Genomic DNA, 16,268 nt, shown 5'->3' on the forward strand with positions numbered 1-16,268 from the left:
GGGGCCCCCCGGCCCGGGGCGAGGCGACGTCCAGGCTTAGCACTTCCGCAGCGCAGCCCTTGGGCCCCGCGGTCCCCAATGCGGGGGCAGGATCCGGAAGTGGTTCCGAGCCCGCAGCCCGCACACTTGCTGCTGTGGACCTTGTCCCCCAGCCCGGGAGGTCCAGCTAGGCCGGACCGGGCCCAGGCGGTGCAGCCGCGCCGCTCCCCGAAGCCCACTTACTGCGAGACGCCGAGACGCGCGAGGCAGCGGACGGACGGAGGGTCCGGCCCGGCCGCACGGTGCGGGGGTCCGTGGCCCGCTGGCCCCGCGATCGCGATCGCGCCCCGCACGCGGCCCCGGCGCTATTCGAAGGCGACACGGCCGGGCCGCCGCGGCTCCCCGCGCGCTAGGCTGAAGCCGGGGAAAGAGTCGTGCGCCGCCGCCGGGCTAAATCGTGCGGGGCTTCGACTCCGGGTCTTCGGCTCCAGAAGGCTCCGGGGCGGCTGGTTTCCAAAGCACGATCGCTCCGGAGCAGACCGAGAGACGGAGCGACCTCTGTTTCCCATCCAGCCGGGGCAGCGACCTAGCCTGCGTTAAAGGTGGCCCGCCTGTCGCTGCAAGTCCTATCCCCGCACGGCTGCTAATCCCCGCACGCCGTGCAAGAAAACAAACGCGCAATTGGGCGCCCGAATTCCAGAAAGATTTCCCAGGGCGCCGATTACGGGCTCCAGTGCCCAGCCCCCCTCCGCCGCCTCCCCAACACCGGCCGGTCCAATCACAGTGCTACAGGGGCAGGGAAAGGCGGTGGGCCGGGTTTGCAGGGCCGCTCCAGAAACGCGTCCTCCGACCAGGAGCACTAAGGCACGGGCCTGCGGGCTTGTGACCCTGTGGAGGGGCCCGCCACCTGGACAGGGGCGGTCTACGATCCCAGACTCTTTATTTTATTTTTTTTTGGATTTTGGGTCACACCCGGCAGCGCTCAAGGTTACTCCTGGCAGAAATTGCTTCTGGCAGGCTCAGGGGACCATATGGGATGCCAGGATTCGAACCACAGTCCTTATGCAGGCAAGGCAAACGCCTTACCACTGTGCGATCTCTCCAGCCCCGATCCGAGCTCTTGACTGTGCAAGGCAGCCGCGACGGGAAGGGGGTGGAGGTGGCGGTGGGGAGCTCTGAGTTCCATTAATGCTGTCAGATAATTAACTGTCAGCGCTGAACAACCAGCATTGGAAATGAGAAATGGCCCTTGGGGTTTTTTTGGGGGGTGTGGGTCAGGGGAGTTCACACCCGGCAGTGCTCAGGGAGTTACTCCTGACTCTGCGCTCAGAAATCACTCCTAGCCAACTCATGGGACAATTTGGGATGATGGGGATCGAACCCGGGATGGCCTCGTGCAAGATAAACGCCCTAACCACTGTGCCCTTCGTTTGGCCTTGGAGCCACACTGGGTGATGCTCAGGGGAACATGTGTCTGGGTTGAACCCATCCCTTTTGAGATATTTCTCTAGCCCCAGGGGTCTGAATTTTTTTTATTCCAGCCAAATTCCTCTGGGGCTTGGTGGGGGGTCTCCCCCAACCCCTTCTCCCTCTCTTCCTCTCTCCTATGCTTCTACAAATACATCGGGGTGCCTCCTCAGATATGCCAGATATTTATTTATTTGGCTATATCTGATGGTGCTCAGGGCTTACTCCTAAGGAGGCTCTGAGCTCAGGAATTACCCTTGGTAGGCCCGGGAGACCGTATGGTATGTCTAGGATTGAACCCAGGTGGCCGCGTGCAAGGCAAATGCCCTACCCCAGCTGTGCTATCGCTCTGACCTCTAGAAGCAGATTTTAACATGCGCAGGAAAACAGGAAGGCTTCCTTGAAGAGGCTGCCTTTGCTCTCTGAAAACTGAATAGGCATCAGGTCAAAAGGAGAGCTGCAGAAAGCACAAGGGAGCAGCAAAGTTAAGAGGTGAGATTAGGGCCGGGAGAGATAGCACAGCAACGTTTGCCTTGCAAGCAACCGATCCAGGACCAAAGGTGGTTGGTTCGAATCCCGGTGTCCCATATGGTCCCCCATGCCTGCCAGGAGTTATTTCTGAGCAGACAGCCAGGAGTATCCCCTGAGCACCGCCGGGTGTGGCCCAAAAAACAAAAAACAAAACAAACAAAAAAAAGAGGTGAGATTACTCAGGCAAGCAACCTGGGTCCCACAGGCAAACAACATAGGACCTATCTGCTAAACTAGTTCATTTCCACATCAAAAGAAAGTGAGAAAATATTAAGGCAGCACAATCTGTGGGTAATCATATGGCTCAAAGGTCTGAAGTCATGTTCTGCACACAGGAGCCCTGGTACCACATGGTCTCCTGAACAGTGGAATGCGAATAGCCCGAGTAGCACCTGGGGTAGTTTACTGAATTGTTTTTAAAAGAAGAAAATGAGCAAAAAATAATGGTGGCAAAACAGTTTGATTGTATTCAGTACTCCTGAAATATATTTGCTTCAAATGGTTAAAAGAGTCAAATTTAAAAAATTCAAGACCTATATTGTATATCGCCCAGCCCTAATATTTACACAGTGTGAACTAAGTTCTTTTTTTTTTTTCTTTTTGGGCCACACCCGGTGAGGCTCAGGAGTTACTCCTGGTTATGCACTCAGAAATCACTCCTGGTTTGGGGGATCATATGGGATGCTGGGGGATCAAACCAAGGTTCATCCTAGGTCAGCGCATGCAAGGCAAGTGCCCTACCGCTTTCGCCACTGCTCTGGCCCAGTGAACTGAGTTCTTAAGATTAATCTGGGGGCTGGAGGTAAGGTGTTTGCCTTTCATGCAGAGGGACTGTGGTTTGAATCCTGGCATCCCATATGATCCCCCATGCTTGCCAGGGGCGATTTTCTGAGCATAGAGCCAGGAGTAACCCCTGAGCGCTGCCGGGTGTGACCCAAAAACCACACACACACAAAAAAAAGATTAATCTGAAGTTGGAAGTCGCACCCCCTGATTTAAGGGGTCCAAGAATTACTTGGGCTGAAAGCTCAGAGAAAAGACAAAAAGGCCCAGGAGAAATGGCCCATAAACTTATAGTCTAAGATCTAAGGTCTAAGATCTGGCTGCGGCATGAGGGGAAGTGACCAGAGATGGCCTGTTGCTCCGGGCAAGGAGCACTGGTGGACAACAGGGAGGCCCAAGGAAGTACAGAAGTCGTTTTGGCAGCATTTATGACTTTATGACTTTAGAACCACTTCCTGCCAAATGCACTCGGCAGCCCAAAGCCCAAACCTCCAGAGAAGAGGGCAGAGCTTGTTCCTGAGCCTCTATTCTACTTTCTCCACCTCCCCAAGGAGGCTTCCTGAGGCCCAGGCTCTGCAATTAGAGGGGCTGGTACACAGGAACTTCTTGTGTGGGGAAAGCAGGATGAGAACGAGACTGAAGATGTCGCTTTCTGGGAGGTGCTATAGCCTATTCCTGACCCCAAAGCAGAGCAGAGGCGAGGGCTCAGGGCTGTCTAAGTCTCAAGAACCTCTGTCTGAGTGCACAGTCCCAGATCACAGTTTGGAACCTTCCGATTACATCATTTAGGCCTTGTTCTCAGATAAGTAACGTCCAATCTGTGTTCTTTGGAAATTCTCTGATTTACTTACTAAGCTCAAAAACACAAAACACTGGGGGCTGGAGAAATAGCATAGTGGGGAGAGTGATTGCCTTGCATGCAGCTAACCCAGATTTGATTTCTTGGCATTCTATATCTGAGCTATCTCTGAGTACAAGTAAGGAAAAATCCCTCAGCACCAGATTTTGGGTGAGGCCCCAAAACCAAAAAGTTAAAATAAAACAAAAAGCACTGGGGGTCTGAGAGAATACAGTGAGTGGGTAGAGCCTTGCACATGGTTTGATTCCCCAGCAACCCATAATGTCCCCAGAGTGATTATTGTTTTTTGTTTGTTTTGGGAGTACACCTGGCGGCACTGGGGTTACTCCTGACTCTGTGCTCAGAAATTGCTACTGGCAGGCTCAGGGGATCATATGAAATGCTGGGGATCGAAGCTGGGTCAGTCCGGGGTTGGCCACATGCAAGGTAAACACCCTATACACTGCACTATTGCTCCAGCTCAGGAGTGATTCTTGAGTACAGACCAGTAGTACAGGTATGGCCCCAACCCCCCCAAATTTAAAAATAAACATCAAGGGCTAGAGAGATAGGAATTAAAGTACTTGCCTGACAAAAATAAAACAGGGAGCGGGGGTCAGGTATGGGGGGGACAATGAGACAGTGTGGCAGGAAGTAGACACTGGTGGAGGCTGTTATATGCTTGAAAATAGAAAAAAAATTACCTTTAAAGGCCCAGAGAGTTGATCCAGGGCTTGTCCTGCATGTGGGACCCCGGTTTGATCCTTGCATCACATAATCCCACCAACACACAGCTGTGAACTTGCCTGCTCAGGACATGAGGGGCCAATAATTGGAATCATGCACTGCATGTTCTGGTGTCTGGGATGTCACTTAGCAAGTCTCTGAGAAATTCATATATACCACAGCCTGCAGTTATTTCTTCTTCTTGCCAATCAATGGTTTGGCTCTCTGTACTGCACTGGCCATCTGTCAGTAGGCTGACAGAAGACTGTTCTCACTTACAGGGTAGACTGGAGAAAGCCACTAGGAAGGCATGTGTACATTCTGTGTGGAATTCTTTTCCCTTCTCTCAAATCTGGACCTAGGGCATCAGTGCTGGGTTCTGGGTCTCCTCTTTCTTTTTTCTTTCCCTCCTTTCCTCCCCCTCCCTGCCTCCCCATTTCTTTCCTATCTTTCTTAGGAATAACTCCTGGGGACCACAGGGACAACTCCAGGGTTCTGTGGACCCCATGGAATGCTAGGGATCAAATCCATGTTAGCCATATATGCAGACTCTCTTTACTCGCTGTATTACTCTCCAGCCCTTGGTCAGTACTTTTCATGGGTTTAGTGGTCAATTATGTATCTTATTTAAAGAAATCCTTAATAATTAAAAAATGTCATTTTGGGGGGCTGGAACAATAGCACAGTGGTAGGGCATTTGCCTCGCACACGGCTGACCCAGGACGGACCTGCGTTCAATCCACAGTGTCCCATATCATCCCCCAAGCCAGGAGTGATTTCTGAGTGCAAAGCCAGGAGTAACCCCTGAGCGTCACCGGGTGTGCCCCCCCCCAAAAAAAGTCACTTTTAATGTGATGAAATATTCAAATTTAAAAATATGCAATTTAGAGGGAGAGATAGTATGGAGATATTCATTGCATGAATACCACCAGAAGTGACCCCTGAGCATAGCCATCTGTGATCCCAAACCTATACTTAACATTATTACAGGTGATGATCAAGGGCTACTCCCAGCCCATTGCTCTGAATCCAAGGCTTCTTTATGCAGAACATGCATTCTAGCCCTTAGAGCTATCTCCCCACCCACGGATGCTGCGTTGATATTTTCTTTTTTTTTTTTTTTTTTTGGTTTTTGGGTCACACCCGATGACTTTCAGGGGTTACTCCTGGCTATGCGCTCAGAAGTCGCTCCTGGCTTGGGGGACCATATGGGACGCCGGGGGATCGAACCGTGGTCCGTCCTAGGCTAGCGCAGGCAAGGCAGGCACCTTACCTTTAGCGCCACCGCCCGGCCCCGCGTTGATATTTTCTAACAGATTCTTTTTATGCTGGAACGAGCTAGTTCTGCTGCCAGTGCTGAGAACTGACAGATGTGTTAGATTCTGTTAAATACCACTGTTCAAAAATAAAAATGGGGCTGGAGAATAACACAGCAGGGAGGGCGCTTGCGTTTCATGCAGCCGACCCGGCTCTATCTTCTGCATTCTATATAGTCCCCTGAGCCCTGCTAGTAGTGATTGCTGAGCACAGAGCCAAGAGCATCACTGGGTGTGGCCCCCAAACAAAAACAAACCAAGAAAAAAGAACAATCTGCTGGGCCTGAGAGATGGCAGAGCAGGTATGAACAGTTGAGTGTGGCTCCAAACTTTCCCCCAATAATAAAGTAACCACCTGTCTGATGTCTCATTTTCTATTCCTTTAAAGGATTTTCTTCCTGAAGTTTCCATCCTCCATCCGAAGCCCACCCACATCTTAGACATCCCAGTATCACAAGTACCAGTGACTCTGGCCAATATGACTGTGAGCCGAGTGGCCTGCAAGACCCTCTTTTTACTATTTGCCCCTTTCTACAGACCCTCTAAATATCGGCTGCCCCCCATCCCATCCCCATTCCTGATACAACCTGGACTCCTGCACCCTTTGCCTGCTACACTGCCACAGTAGCATGAGGGTTTGTGAAGGGATCTTGTGGATTCACTTGTGGATCAGCCTCGGTGCTGCAGACAAGACGCTGCAGACAAGGCTCTGCAGGCTGGAGCAATAAATGGTAAATACCAATGAAATGAGATCAAAGCTTGTGCAGTGTTTCCTGCATTGGACTTTCTTGCATTTCCAAAATCAGATTTCTATCATCCTGATTTCAACCTTTCTATTTCTGGCCAAGGGTCAGGGGTTGGAATTGGGATAAATTTTGGTGGTCAATGGATGACTGGAGACAATAATTGTGTGGGGAATGAACCTATCTGGAAGGGGGTATAAAGCAGTGAGAGAAAGGGAGACCTCACAGATAAGGTTCTTTTTTTTTTTTTTTTTGGTTTTTGGGCCACACCCGGTGACCCTCAGGGGTTACTCCTGGCTATGTGCTCAGAAGTTGCTCCTGGCTTGGGGGACCATATGGGACATCGGGGGATCGAACCGCGGTCCGTCCAAGGCTAGCGCAGGCAAGGCAGGCACCTTACCTCTAGCGCCACCGCCCGGCCCTCCAGATAAGGTTCTTGGAGCCTAGAGACAAGTTGGATATTGAGGGGCTACTGGGGCTCCTCTATGGGGTGCACGGATGGAATAAATTTTACCATGACAAGTCTGGTGTGGTCATCTGCCTTGGTACGTAAGATCTGACTTTTGGGGGGGGCACACCTAGCAATGCTCAGGGGTCACTCCTGGCTCTCAGGGGTCTACTCCTGGCAGTGCTGGGCCATAAGGGATGTTGGGGACTGACCCCGGATCAGCCACGTGCAAGGCTAGTGATCTACCTGCTGTACTATGGCTCTAGTCTTGATTTCTATATTTTTTGTTTTGGGGGCCATACTGATGGTGCTCAGGGTTCATTCCTGGCTTTTCCTTCAGAGGTCAGTTCTGGCAGTGCTGGGGGCCATATGTGGTTAGCCGCATGCATAGCAAATGCGTTACCCACCATACTATATAGTCTTCAGCCCCATGGCCTGATTTTTCTTTGAGGGGTATGCACACCTGGTGGATGCAGGGCTTACTCCTGGCTCTGCACTCGGGAATTCCTCCTGGCAATGCTCAGGAGACTATATGGGATGCTAGGGATCAAATCCAGGTTGGCCATGTGCAAGGCAAGCACCCTACCCGCTGCACTGATGCTCATGACCTGATTACTTAAAGATACATTTCATTCACGCATTTCTCTCTCAGTCTCAGTCTGTCTCTCTCTTTTTCTCCCCTTCCTTCACCCTCCCCCCACTTTCCCCTCCTTTGTTTCTTTCCCTTCTAGACACATATGCAACTAATTCACCTGGTGCTCTAAGGAGCTGTAGTCTAGCCCCGGATATGGCTGGGCAATCCAGTGTGTGCCCTGCAAGTATGAAACCCTGGTTTAGGAGACCACCACCACAAAACCCAAACCAAACCAAACCAACACAGGAAAGGAGGCAGCACAGGGGGCACTGTATGAGAGTCTGAGCATTGCAGAGTGTAGCTCTGTTAGCAAAGGAGCACTGATGACTTAGCCCAGGGGCCTGCAGAGCAAATGGACAATGTTCTGAAGCAGAACCTAAAGGAAGATTAAAAAGCAGCCTCATCGCAAGTCCACGCTGCAGCCTCTTCTGGATGCAAATGGATGAGACAAAGGCAAGTTACAGCAGGTGAGCCGGGCCCAAGGACAAGGAAAAACAATTTATTTTAGATCAAATAAAAGTCAACAGAGGGAAATAAACACCAAACTAATATTTCAAAAACAATGGGAGATTTGACAAGGAAATTACTCCTGGTATCCATTAAAAGAAGAGTACACTTTGTTATTCTGTCTGTTTGAAGTGACATATTGATCTTGGGCAATCCATTAGCCATGGAGAGAAGGCCCAGATCTCGTGGGATTTATTCATCTAGGCATCAGGCCACACAGCACAGCACCACAGATGACATCAAAACAAGTGACACATTAGAAAGCCCAGACAGAGAAGCCACTTTCCATTGCTATCCTTTCTTTCTTTCTTTTCTTTTTTTTATGGAATGCCAGGATTTGAACAAACCATCTTAAGTCCTGGGTTGGATGCTTACAAGGCAAACGATTATGTCATTAAAGATGAAGAGAAAAAAGAGCCATAATAGTGTGTCAAAATCTCCTTCAATCCAACATGTAAAAAAAATACAGTGACCATGGAAAACTTTCCTTGTCCTATAAAATAGCTTTCAGGGGCATGGAGATAGGACAGGGGTTAAGGCACTTGCCTAGCATGTAGCCAAACCAGGTTTGTTCCTCAGCACCCTAAGTGGTTCCTGAACGCCTTCAGAAGTGATCCCTGAACACGGAGTCAGGAGTAAGGCCTGAGCTCTACCCAACGTGGCTCATAAATAAATAAATTAGTTAATAAATAGAAGAAAACACTTTAAAAGCATCCACTATATTCTATCCCTAGCTTTCAAAAGGCAAGATGTAATAGCTTTTTAGTCAACTTTTAATAACTAGAAATCACAAACAGAAGTGCACTAGTCCCAAGATTCAATGAGTTCTCACAATGGAGTCCCAATAAGGTCAACACTGTGCAGATCAAGAAACAGAAAGTGGGGCTGGAGAGATGGTAGTGCTTGAGGACCACTCCTGGCTTGGTGCTCAGGGTTGCTCACAGCAGTGCTAGGAGAACCAGGTATTTCTAGGGATTGAACTAGGGCAAAATATGGATTTCAACTCTTCGAATTATTGCCTCCAAGCTCTGAGCTATATCCATAACACCAAAATTTGTTGGGGTTTTTTTTTTTTTTGAGCCACACCTGGCTATGGTCAGGACATACTTGTAGTTCTGTGCTCAGAAAACTCTCCAAACTAGGGTCAAGGCTGGAGAGACTTCAGTGGATAAGGTACTTGCCTTGAACACACCCAACCCAGGTTCCATCCCCAGCACCATATATGGTTCCAGAGCACTAGAAATGATTCCTGAGCAAAGAGCTAACAGTAAACTCTGAGTACAGCTGGTATGACCCAAAACCCATGACAAACCAACTGGGATCAGCTTCTACAAGGTCAGTGCTAAATCCCTGTACTATTTCTTCAGCCCAAGAATTTTTTTTTTTTTTTTTTTTGGGCCACACCCGGCGGTGCTCAGGGGTTACTCCTGGCTGTCTGCTCAGAAATAGCTCCTGGCAGGCACGGGGGACCATATGGGACACCGGGATTTGAACCAACCACCTTTGGTGCTGGATCGGCTGCTTGCAAGGCAAACGCCGCTGTGCTATCTCCCTGGGCCCATCAGCCCAAGATTTTAATATTGATAATATTTCATTGTAAGATGACACTCAGCTATTAACCTGAAACAAAGGCATTCCCTATCTTCCTCTTTCCTTTAAACCTACCCTGTTGATATGTAAAAGTTCATCTGGATCATTCTGCCATCTCCCACCCTAGTGAATTTTGTAGTAAGAATAAAGAGAAGTCAGCCTGGCTTTGGCACACAGAGAGACCATGAGGTGAGAAGCTACTGGCTCCATGACTCTCTCCTGACTGGCTTGGTTTATTAATTCTTTGTCACTACTCTTCTTCAGACCTGTCCATGTAGAAGCAAAAAAATGGCAAGTGGGAATTAATTTCACAATGTGGGAATTATTTTACATTTAATATTGACACTTGAGGACCTTTATTTTGTGCTCTACATAGTAATATTGCTTTACTCATTATTTTTTTTTTGAGGGGGTCATACCTGGCAGTGCTCAGCGGTTACTCTTGACTCTGTGCTCAGAAGTCACTTCTGGCAGGCTCAGGGGACCATATGGGATGCTGGATTAGAACTGGGGTCCGTCCTGTATCGGCCATGTGCAAGGTAAATGCCTTACAGCTGTGCTATCACAGCAGTCCCACTTTGTTCATTCTTGATACTGGTTACTTTGGTTTTTTTTTTTTTTTTGGTTTTTGGGCCACACCCGGCGGTGCTCAGGGGTTACTCCTGGCTGTCTGCTCAGAAATAGCTCCTGGCATGCACGGGGGACCATATGGGATTCGAACCAACCACCTTTGGTCCTGGATCGGCTGCTTGCAAGGCAAACGCCGCTGCGCTATCTCACCGGGCCCTGGTTACTTTGTTTTGGGGTTTGGAGGTCACCAAGATTGGTGGTCAGGGCCTACTCTGTTCTTAGGGATCACTCCTGGTGGTGCTCAGGGACCATATTCAGTTCTGGAACCTCACCAGGAAGGCTATGTGCAAGGCAAGACCCTTGCCTCAAAATTCTCTCTGACTGACATGAGTTACTTCTGCACTTGAGTTATTTTTGAACTCAATAAGCCTTTTTCAGGTGGTTATCAGTTTTGGGGTGTGTGTGTAGGGGAGGGTTATGAGTGGATAAAAGTGCTCTCTGCATTGAGGGTCTCCCTTCATCAGGATCTGCATTTATCAGGGGTTTGTCTTCTTTGGGGGTTTCTTACATGAATGTTCATTCTGTGAGAATTTACTGAGCTATTTCCTTAACAATGTGGTCTTTTTTGTGATGTAAATATGCTTCAAAATTCTATTCAGAAAAGACACCTGCACTCTTATATTCACTGCAGATCTAGTCACAAGAGCCCAAATATGGAAAAAGCCCAAGTGTACCAGAACAGAGGAGCAGATAAAGGACACTGCAGTACTTTAGTGGGAAAATTAGGAGCAGAACTGGAGGCAGAAGCTCTGAGTGATCCATTCCAAGATGAAGGATGAAGAGGTCATAAATTATAAAGCAATGACCGGAATAGAGTAGAAGATCCAGGAATAGAGAAACAGGGTCACAGACACAATTAGAAAATATCTATATGAAACTTAAAGCCGAATGTATTCATCACTGGTTGTAGCAAGCATTATGGGTGTTAGCAACCACCCGTGCCTGCCAGAGGTGAACATTGTTCCATAGAACTGAGTATCCTGTATCTAACCTCTGTGAACTGCATTTGTGATTCAACCCATTTTGGCATTGGCCAGGTCGAGTTTACACATGTAATTACAGCTGATTCTCCTTCTCATCATGCATTTGCACTGGCTTCTTGGCCAGATTTCTCTAATGACACATCTACACAATGGAACCTATTACAAGGCTCGAAGAAAGGAAGAAATCGCACAATTTGCTGCTACGTGCATGGATCTGGAAAGTATCATGCTGAGTGGAGTTAGTCGGGAGAGGAACAGATAACAATAAACTCCCTCATGGATGAGATATAAAGGAAATAGATGCCTAAATGCAACTGAGAATTGGGCTTTAGTAGGAAGCATATCACCAAAAGGGGGATAGGGACATAAGAAGGGGAATGCTGAGACATGTTGGAGGGAAGCTGAAATTCTCTTGGAAGGTGTGTTTTGAAATGTTTTATGCACAAAATCCTGTCCTAATCAATATTTTAAATCAGGATGTTTAAATAAAAAAAATTGGGGGGCCACACCCAGTGATGCTCAGGGGTAACTCCTGGCTATGTGCTCAGAAATTGCTCCTGGCTTCGGGGACCATATGAGATGCCAAGGGATCGAACCACGGTTCGTCCTGGATCAGCTGCATGTAAGGCAAATGCCCTACCACTGTGCTATCGCTCCAGCCCCTTAAATAAAAAATTTTAAATAAAAATAAATGCAAATAAGCTTCAAAAAATAAATTAGTGGGCTGGAGTGATAGTACAGCAGGTAGGGCACTTGCCTTGCATTGGGTCCCATTCCTGGCATTCTATATCTGTATACCATATCCCATATACCAGAGCACCGCCAGGAGTAAATTTCTGAGCACAGAGCCAGGAGTAACTCCTGAACATTGCCAAGTGTAGCCCCAAAACAAAATAAATGAACTAGTTACAATGTAAAAATAACTAGAGAGGCTGGAGAAATAGTACAAGGGTTAAGACTCTTGCCTTGCCCATGACAGACCCTAGCTCAATCCCCTGCACCCCATATGGTCCTGCGAGCACAGACAGGTGTGACCCCTGAGAGCAGAGCCAGGAGTAAGCTCTGCCACTTTACACCCCCAAAGAACTTGAAACAGTTCCTGTGACATGGCAAGTCCATAAATATTAGGTATAATTAAGTGTTATTTCAAAATATTAAAGAATTCTTTCAATATTAGAGAAAAGTGGACAGGGCATGAACAGACCATCTGTGGGCCTGTATAGAGAGACTCATGCCCTCCTGGGGGGATGTTTGGGGATGACACAGATAGTCTCTGCTTCACCTACAGGAGCCCTGAGTTTGATACCTGATGCCACATGGTCCTCCAGCCACAGCTAGCAATGGGCCCAATTATACCTAGACAAAATCTCAGGCCACCTGCCTTAGACCAGTTCTGTATGTTTGGATGACGTTTTCCAGTCTGAGTCTCCCATCCTCATCTGAGAACAGAGCAACAGCACTCATGCAGGTGGGTGACTCCTCCACACCCAGTGGAGGCTCTTTGGTGAATAGCTGGTGCAACATCATTGTGTTTTGGCAGTGGAAGCTGCCCTTGCATCTCTTAGCTCCAGCTAAGAAAGTCAGCGCTGAGGGAGGGGCATGTGCTTTTTTGTTTTATTTGGGTCACACCTGGTGGTGCTCAGGCCTTACTGCTGGCTCTGTGCTCAGGGATCACTCCTGGCAGTATTCTGGGGACCATAGGCAGTGCTAGGAAGGCAACTGGGTTGTCAGCCAGCAAAACAAGCCCCTTCCCACCATTTCTGGTCCTGTTACACATGCTCTTAAAATAATAGATCTATTTTTTTTTTGTTTTGTTTTTTTTTTTGTTTTTTGGGCCACACCCGGCAGTGCTCAGGGCTTACTCCTGGCTGTCTGCTCAGAAATAGCTCCCGGCAGGCACGGGGGACCATATGGGACACCGGGATTCGAACCAACCACTTTAGGTCCTGGATCGGCTGCTTGCAAGGCAAACGCCACTGTGCTATCTCTCCGGGCCCAAAATAATAGATCTATTTTATAAAATAGATCAGGAACACAGTGGGAAAGCCTGTTGGTCCATTTGATCTACCAGTGAGGTATTTGGGGGAGGTTGGAGCTCTCTCTCGGCTGTTTCTGCAAAATAAGGAAGCAGATGTCCCTTGGGAAAGAGAAGGACTTGTACAGTACAGAGGATCCTCACAGCACTTCCTAAAGTGCTTACCTTTGTTTTGAGGTTTATTTTTGAGCCACATTGCCGGGCAGTGTTTAGGGTATACTCCTGGCTCTGCACTCATGAATTCTGTTGGGGCTTGGAGGACAACATGGGGTGCTGGGGTCTGAAACCGGGACAGCAAGAGCCCTACCGGCTGTCCTCTGGGCCAGTTCTTGTATTTCAAGTGAAATTACTCAACTCTGCAATCAGGAACATCTTGCGAAGCTCTTTCTAAGTATCTTGAGAAGCACTTGAGCTTGCTCTGGGACTAAGTTCTCAGGGCAGGTCGCAGATTCTAGGCCAGTGTAAACAAAGCTGCCTGGGAAGAGCAGAGAGGTACATTTGGGGGAGGAAACACACCCGGGATACACAGATAAGGCACATCCAGCTCCTCAGCACACCGAAGCACCCCAGTGGATATTGCCCTGCCCTGGCTGTGGTTCCTGCTGCTCAGGCCTTGAAGGAGCAACGGACCTGACCTGGCTTAAGGGTGGATCCTCATCAGTTCCAGGGACTCTGTCTGCAAGCAGATCTGGGCAGCTGTGAGCTTCAGGCTGGCCCAGGACTCCTTGTGATGTCTAGGAATCTGTGGTTCGAGGAATTCACTGAAGCTATCTTTGCTCAACAGCTGCGAAATGTGGGGCGCTTCCAGCGGGTCAGGTTTCCACTGGGAAGCGCCAGCTGAGAGCCTGCCTGCCCGCAAACAGACAGGGGTTCAGGCCTCTGGGCCAGGAAAAGCTCCGGGCCAAGGATTGCAGCAGAGAAGAGAAAGATTCATCCACCTTTCCCAACCGCTCCCCAGGAGCTGTGAATCTGCTTTCTTCTTTCAGCTCCATCTTTTCTGCATGGGTCCCTCCAAGGTACTGGACCACACACATGCTGTGCGAGTGAAAGTCGTGGGGGCCACCTCTTTTGAATCCATTTTGATCTCGGGGCATCTGTGGAATGAGGATTTGATTCTTTTTACAACTGAACTATGAATTGTGGAGGTTGGGCCTTCCCATCAATACTGGAAGTCAATAGGGTTCCATCAGAGGTCGAAAATTGAACCCAGGGCTCTGGCACACTCCAGCCCTGATGCTCCAATAGACACAAAGTGACTTGAACAATATGGCCAGTCCCTCAGTAGACATTCCTCTGATTAAATAGCAGCCACGATCTTGCCACTCTCGCTTTATTCTGATGGAACAAATGTCTTTAGTTCATCTCCCGACTCATTTAAGGTCACTTACATACTCATGATTTTAGTTTCCACCAGCCCAATGTGCAGTGGTTCTTCAATGTTGCCTCCTGTTTCTGGACTTGCATATGTATGAAGCCCTGATTCAGTGGTTTCTAACCATGGGACACTGATGCCTTAGCCCTACACAGACAAGCCCCTTAAAACTGCCAGCTCTGGGGTTAGAGAGCTAACACAGGACAGAAGATATTTGCCTGGCATGCAGCCACGTCAACTGAGACTCTGGTTCAAATCCCCAGTACCACCTGCCCTCAGCACCATTAGGTTACTCCTGAGCACAGTCAGGAATAACAAAGCCAGATGTGGCCCAAACCTCAATCTCTCCCAAATAAATAAACTACTGCATCTATAGTGTCACCTGCCCTACCCTCCAGCTAAACTTCCTCCCCAGTCTTCAGGACACCTTTCTAGGACTGGAGAGATGGGTCAGGGGTTGGGGTGCACAAGACCCCAGAGCTTGAGCCCCTCTGCACGGACATCTCAGTCCTGTGGGGTGTGGTCCTGCTGCCGGCAGCTCTGCCAGGTCAAAGGGCATTGTGGCACTCGGCTGAACACTGAGCAGGCAGACTGGCACAGCCCCGAGGTGCTGAAGGCCCTCCTCCCCCCCCCCCCAAAGACTCTTCTGCATTCAGATCTCCCTCTACAAAGTCTTCAGGGACACCCTGCACCAGACTGGAGACTCAGCCCCCTCCTGGGATATTCCCACAACCACCCCACAGGTGGCGCCTTCTTCCTCTTGGAATTCTGTGCTTGGACTTGCAGAGTAACCAAAATTCAGCAGAAGAGAGGAAGCAAAATGGGAATGGAGAAAGGATACAGCCTCCAGGGTGCCCTCACCTCTCCCACTTTGCAACCTGTCTGAGGTCACCCCACTACTGGCACCCAAGGTGGCCAAGAGGGTGAGGAAGGTTGCTGGAGTGATAGCACAGCAGTAGGGTGTTTGCCTTGCATACAGCCGACCTGGGTTTGATTCCCAGCATCCCATATGCTTCCTCAAGCATGCAAGGGTGATTTCTGAGTGCAGAGTCAGGAGTAACCTCTAAGTATCAACAGGTGTGGTCCAAAAACTTAACAAAAAAAAAAAAAAAGAGGGTGAATAAGCCAAGAGGAGTCTGCGGGTGTCCAGAGGCGCCGTGGAGCACACGGGTGACCTAGCACTTTCACATAAGTCATCTCTAAGGGGAAGCTGGAGCCAGGCCAGAATCAAAGTGCCTTCCTGAGCCCCGTGATCTTCACTTTCTTCATTGACACCCATCATGGACCCCACAGAGTGCATGGGTCATCTGTATGGCAGAGCAAGACCCTCTCTGGTTCCTCCTGGCCCTGGTACCCTCACATGGAAAGGCTTCCCTGTCTCACTGCCAATTAGCTTTTTGCAGAAGATCAGGGACATGGTGTGTAAAATCACCCCACATGTTGTATCTCCAGTTCCAGGTGAACGCGTCTGAATCAGGGTCGCCCAAGAAACAATTCAGACCAGGCTGAGAATGAAACATGTGTAGTCTGGCAGTCTTCTACCTAGTATGAAGCTTGCTGCCTGCCAGAAATACCATTTTTATTGAATAAAGAGATCATCCCTGGGTGGGGCAGCAAACCCACCCAGGTTTACAAGTAAGACAAGCTTTGTTTTGGGTGAAACCAAGTTGTAAATAAACAGATACA

The 16,268-nt window shown here is 49.0% G+C and overlaps 1 protein-coding gene across 6 annotated transcripts in view; it reads right to left on the reverse strand.

Annotated features, from left to right (window-relative positions):
* TRIM2 (tripartite motif containing 2) overlaps nt 1–16,268 on the reverse strand; it is a 168,041-nt gene that overhangs the window by 97,703 nt on the left and 54,070 nt on the right. The window contains exon 1 of one of the 6 annotated variants that reach the window (XM_049769607.1): nt 223–296. The exons of the other annotated variants lie outside the window; for them this stretch is intronic. The gene's annotated coding sequence lies outside the window, so the exon portion shown is untranslated. Of the gene's footprint in view, nt 1–222; nt 297–16,268 lie in introns of those variants that run through there. 6 annotated transcript variants of the gene reach the window in all.

Source organism: Suncus etruscus, chromosome 3 (genome assembly GCF_024139225.1).
Source record: "Suncus etruscus isolate mSunEtr1 chromosome 3, mSunEtr1.pri.cur, whole genome shotgun sequence".
NCBI lineage: Eukaryota > Metazoa > Chordata > Mammalia > Eulipotyphla > Soricidae > Suncus > Suncus etruscus.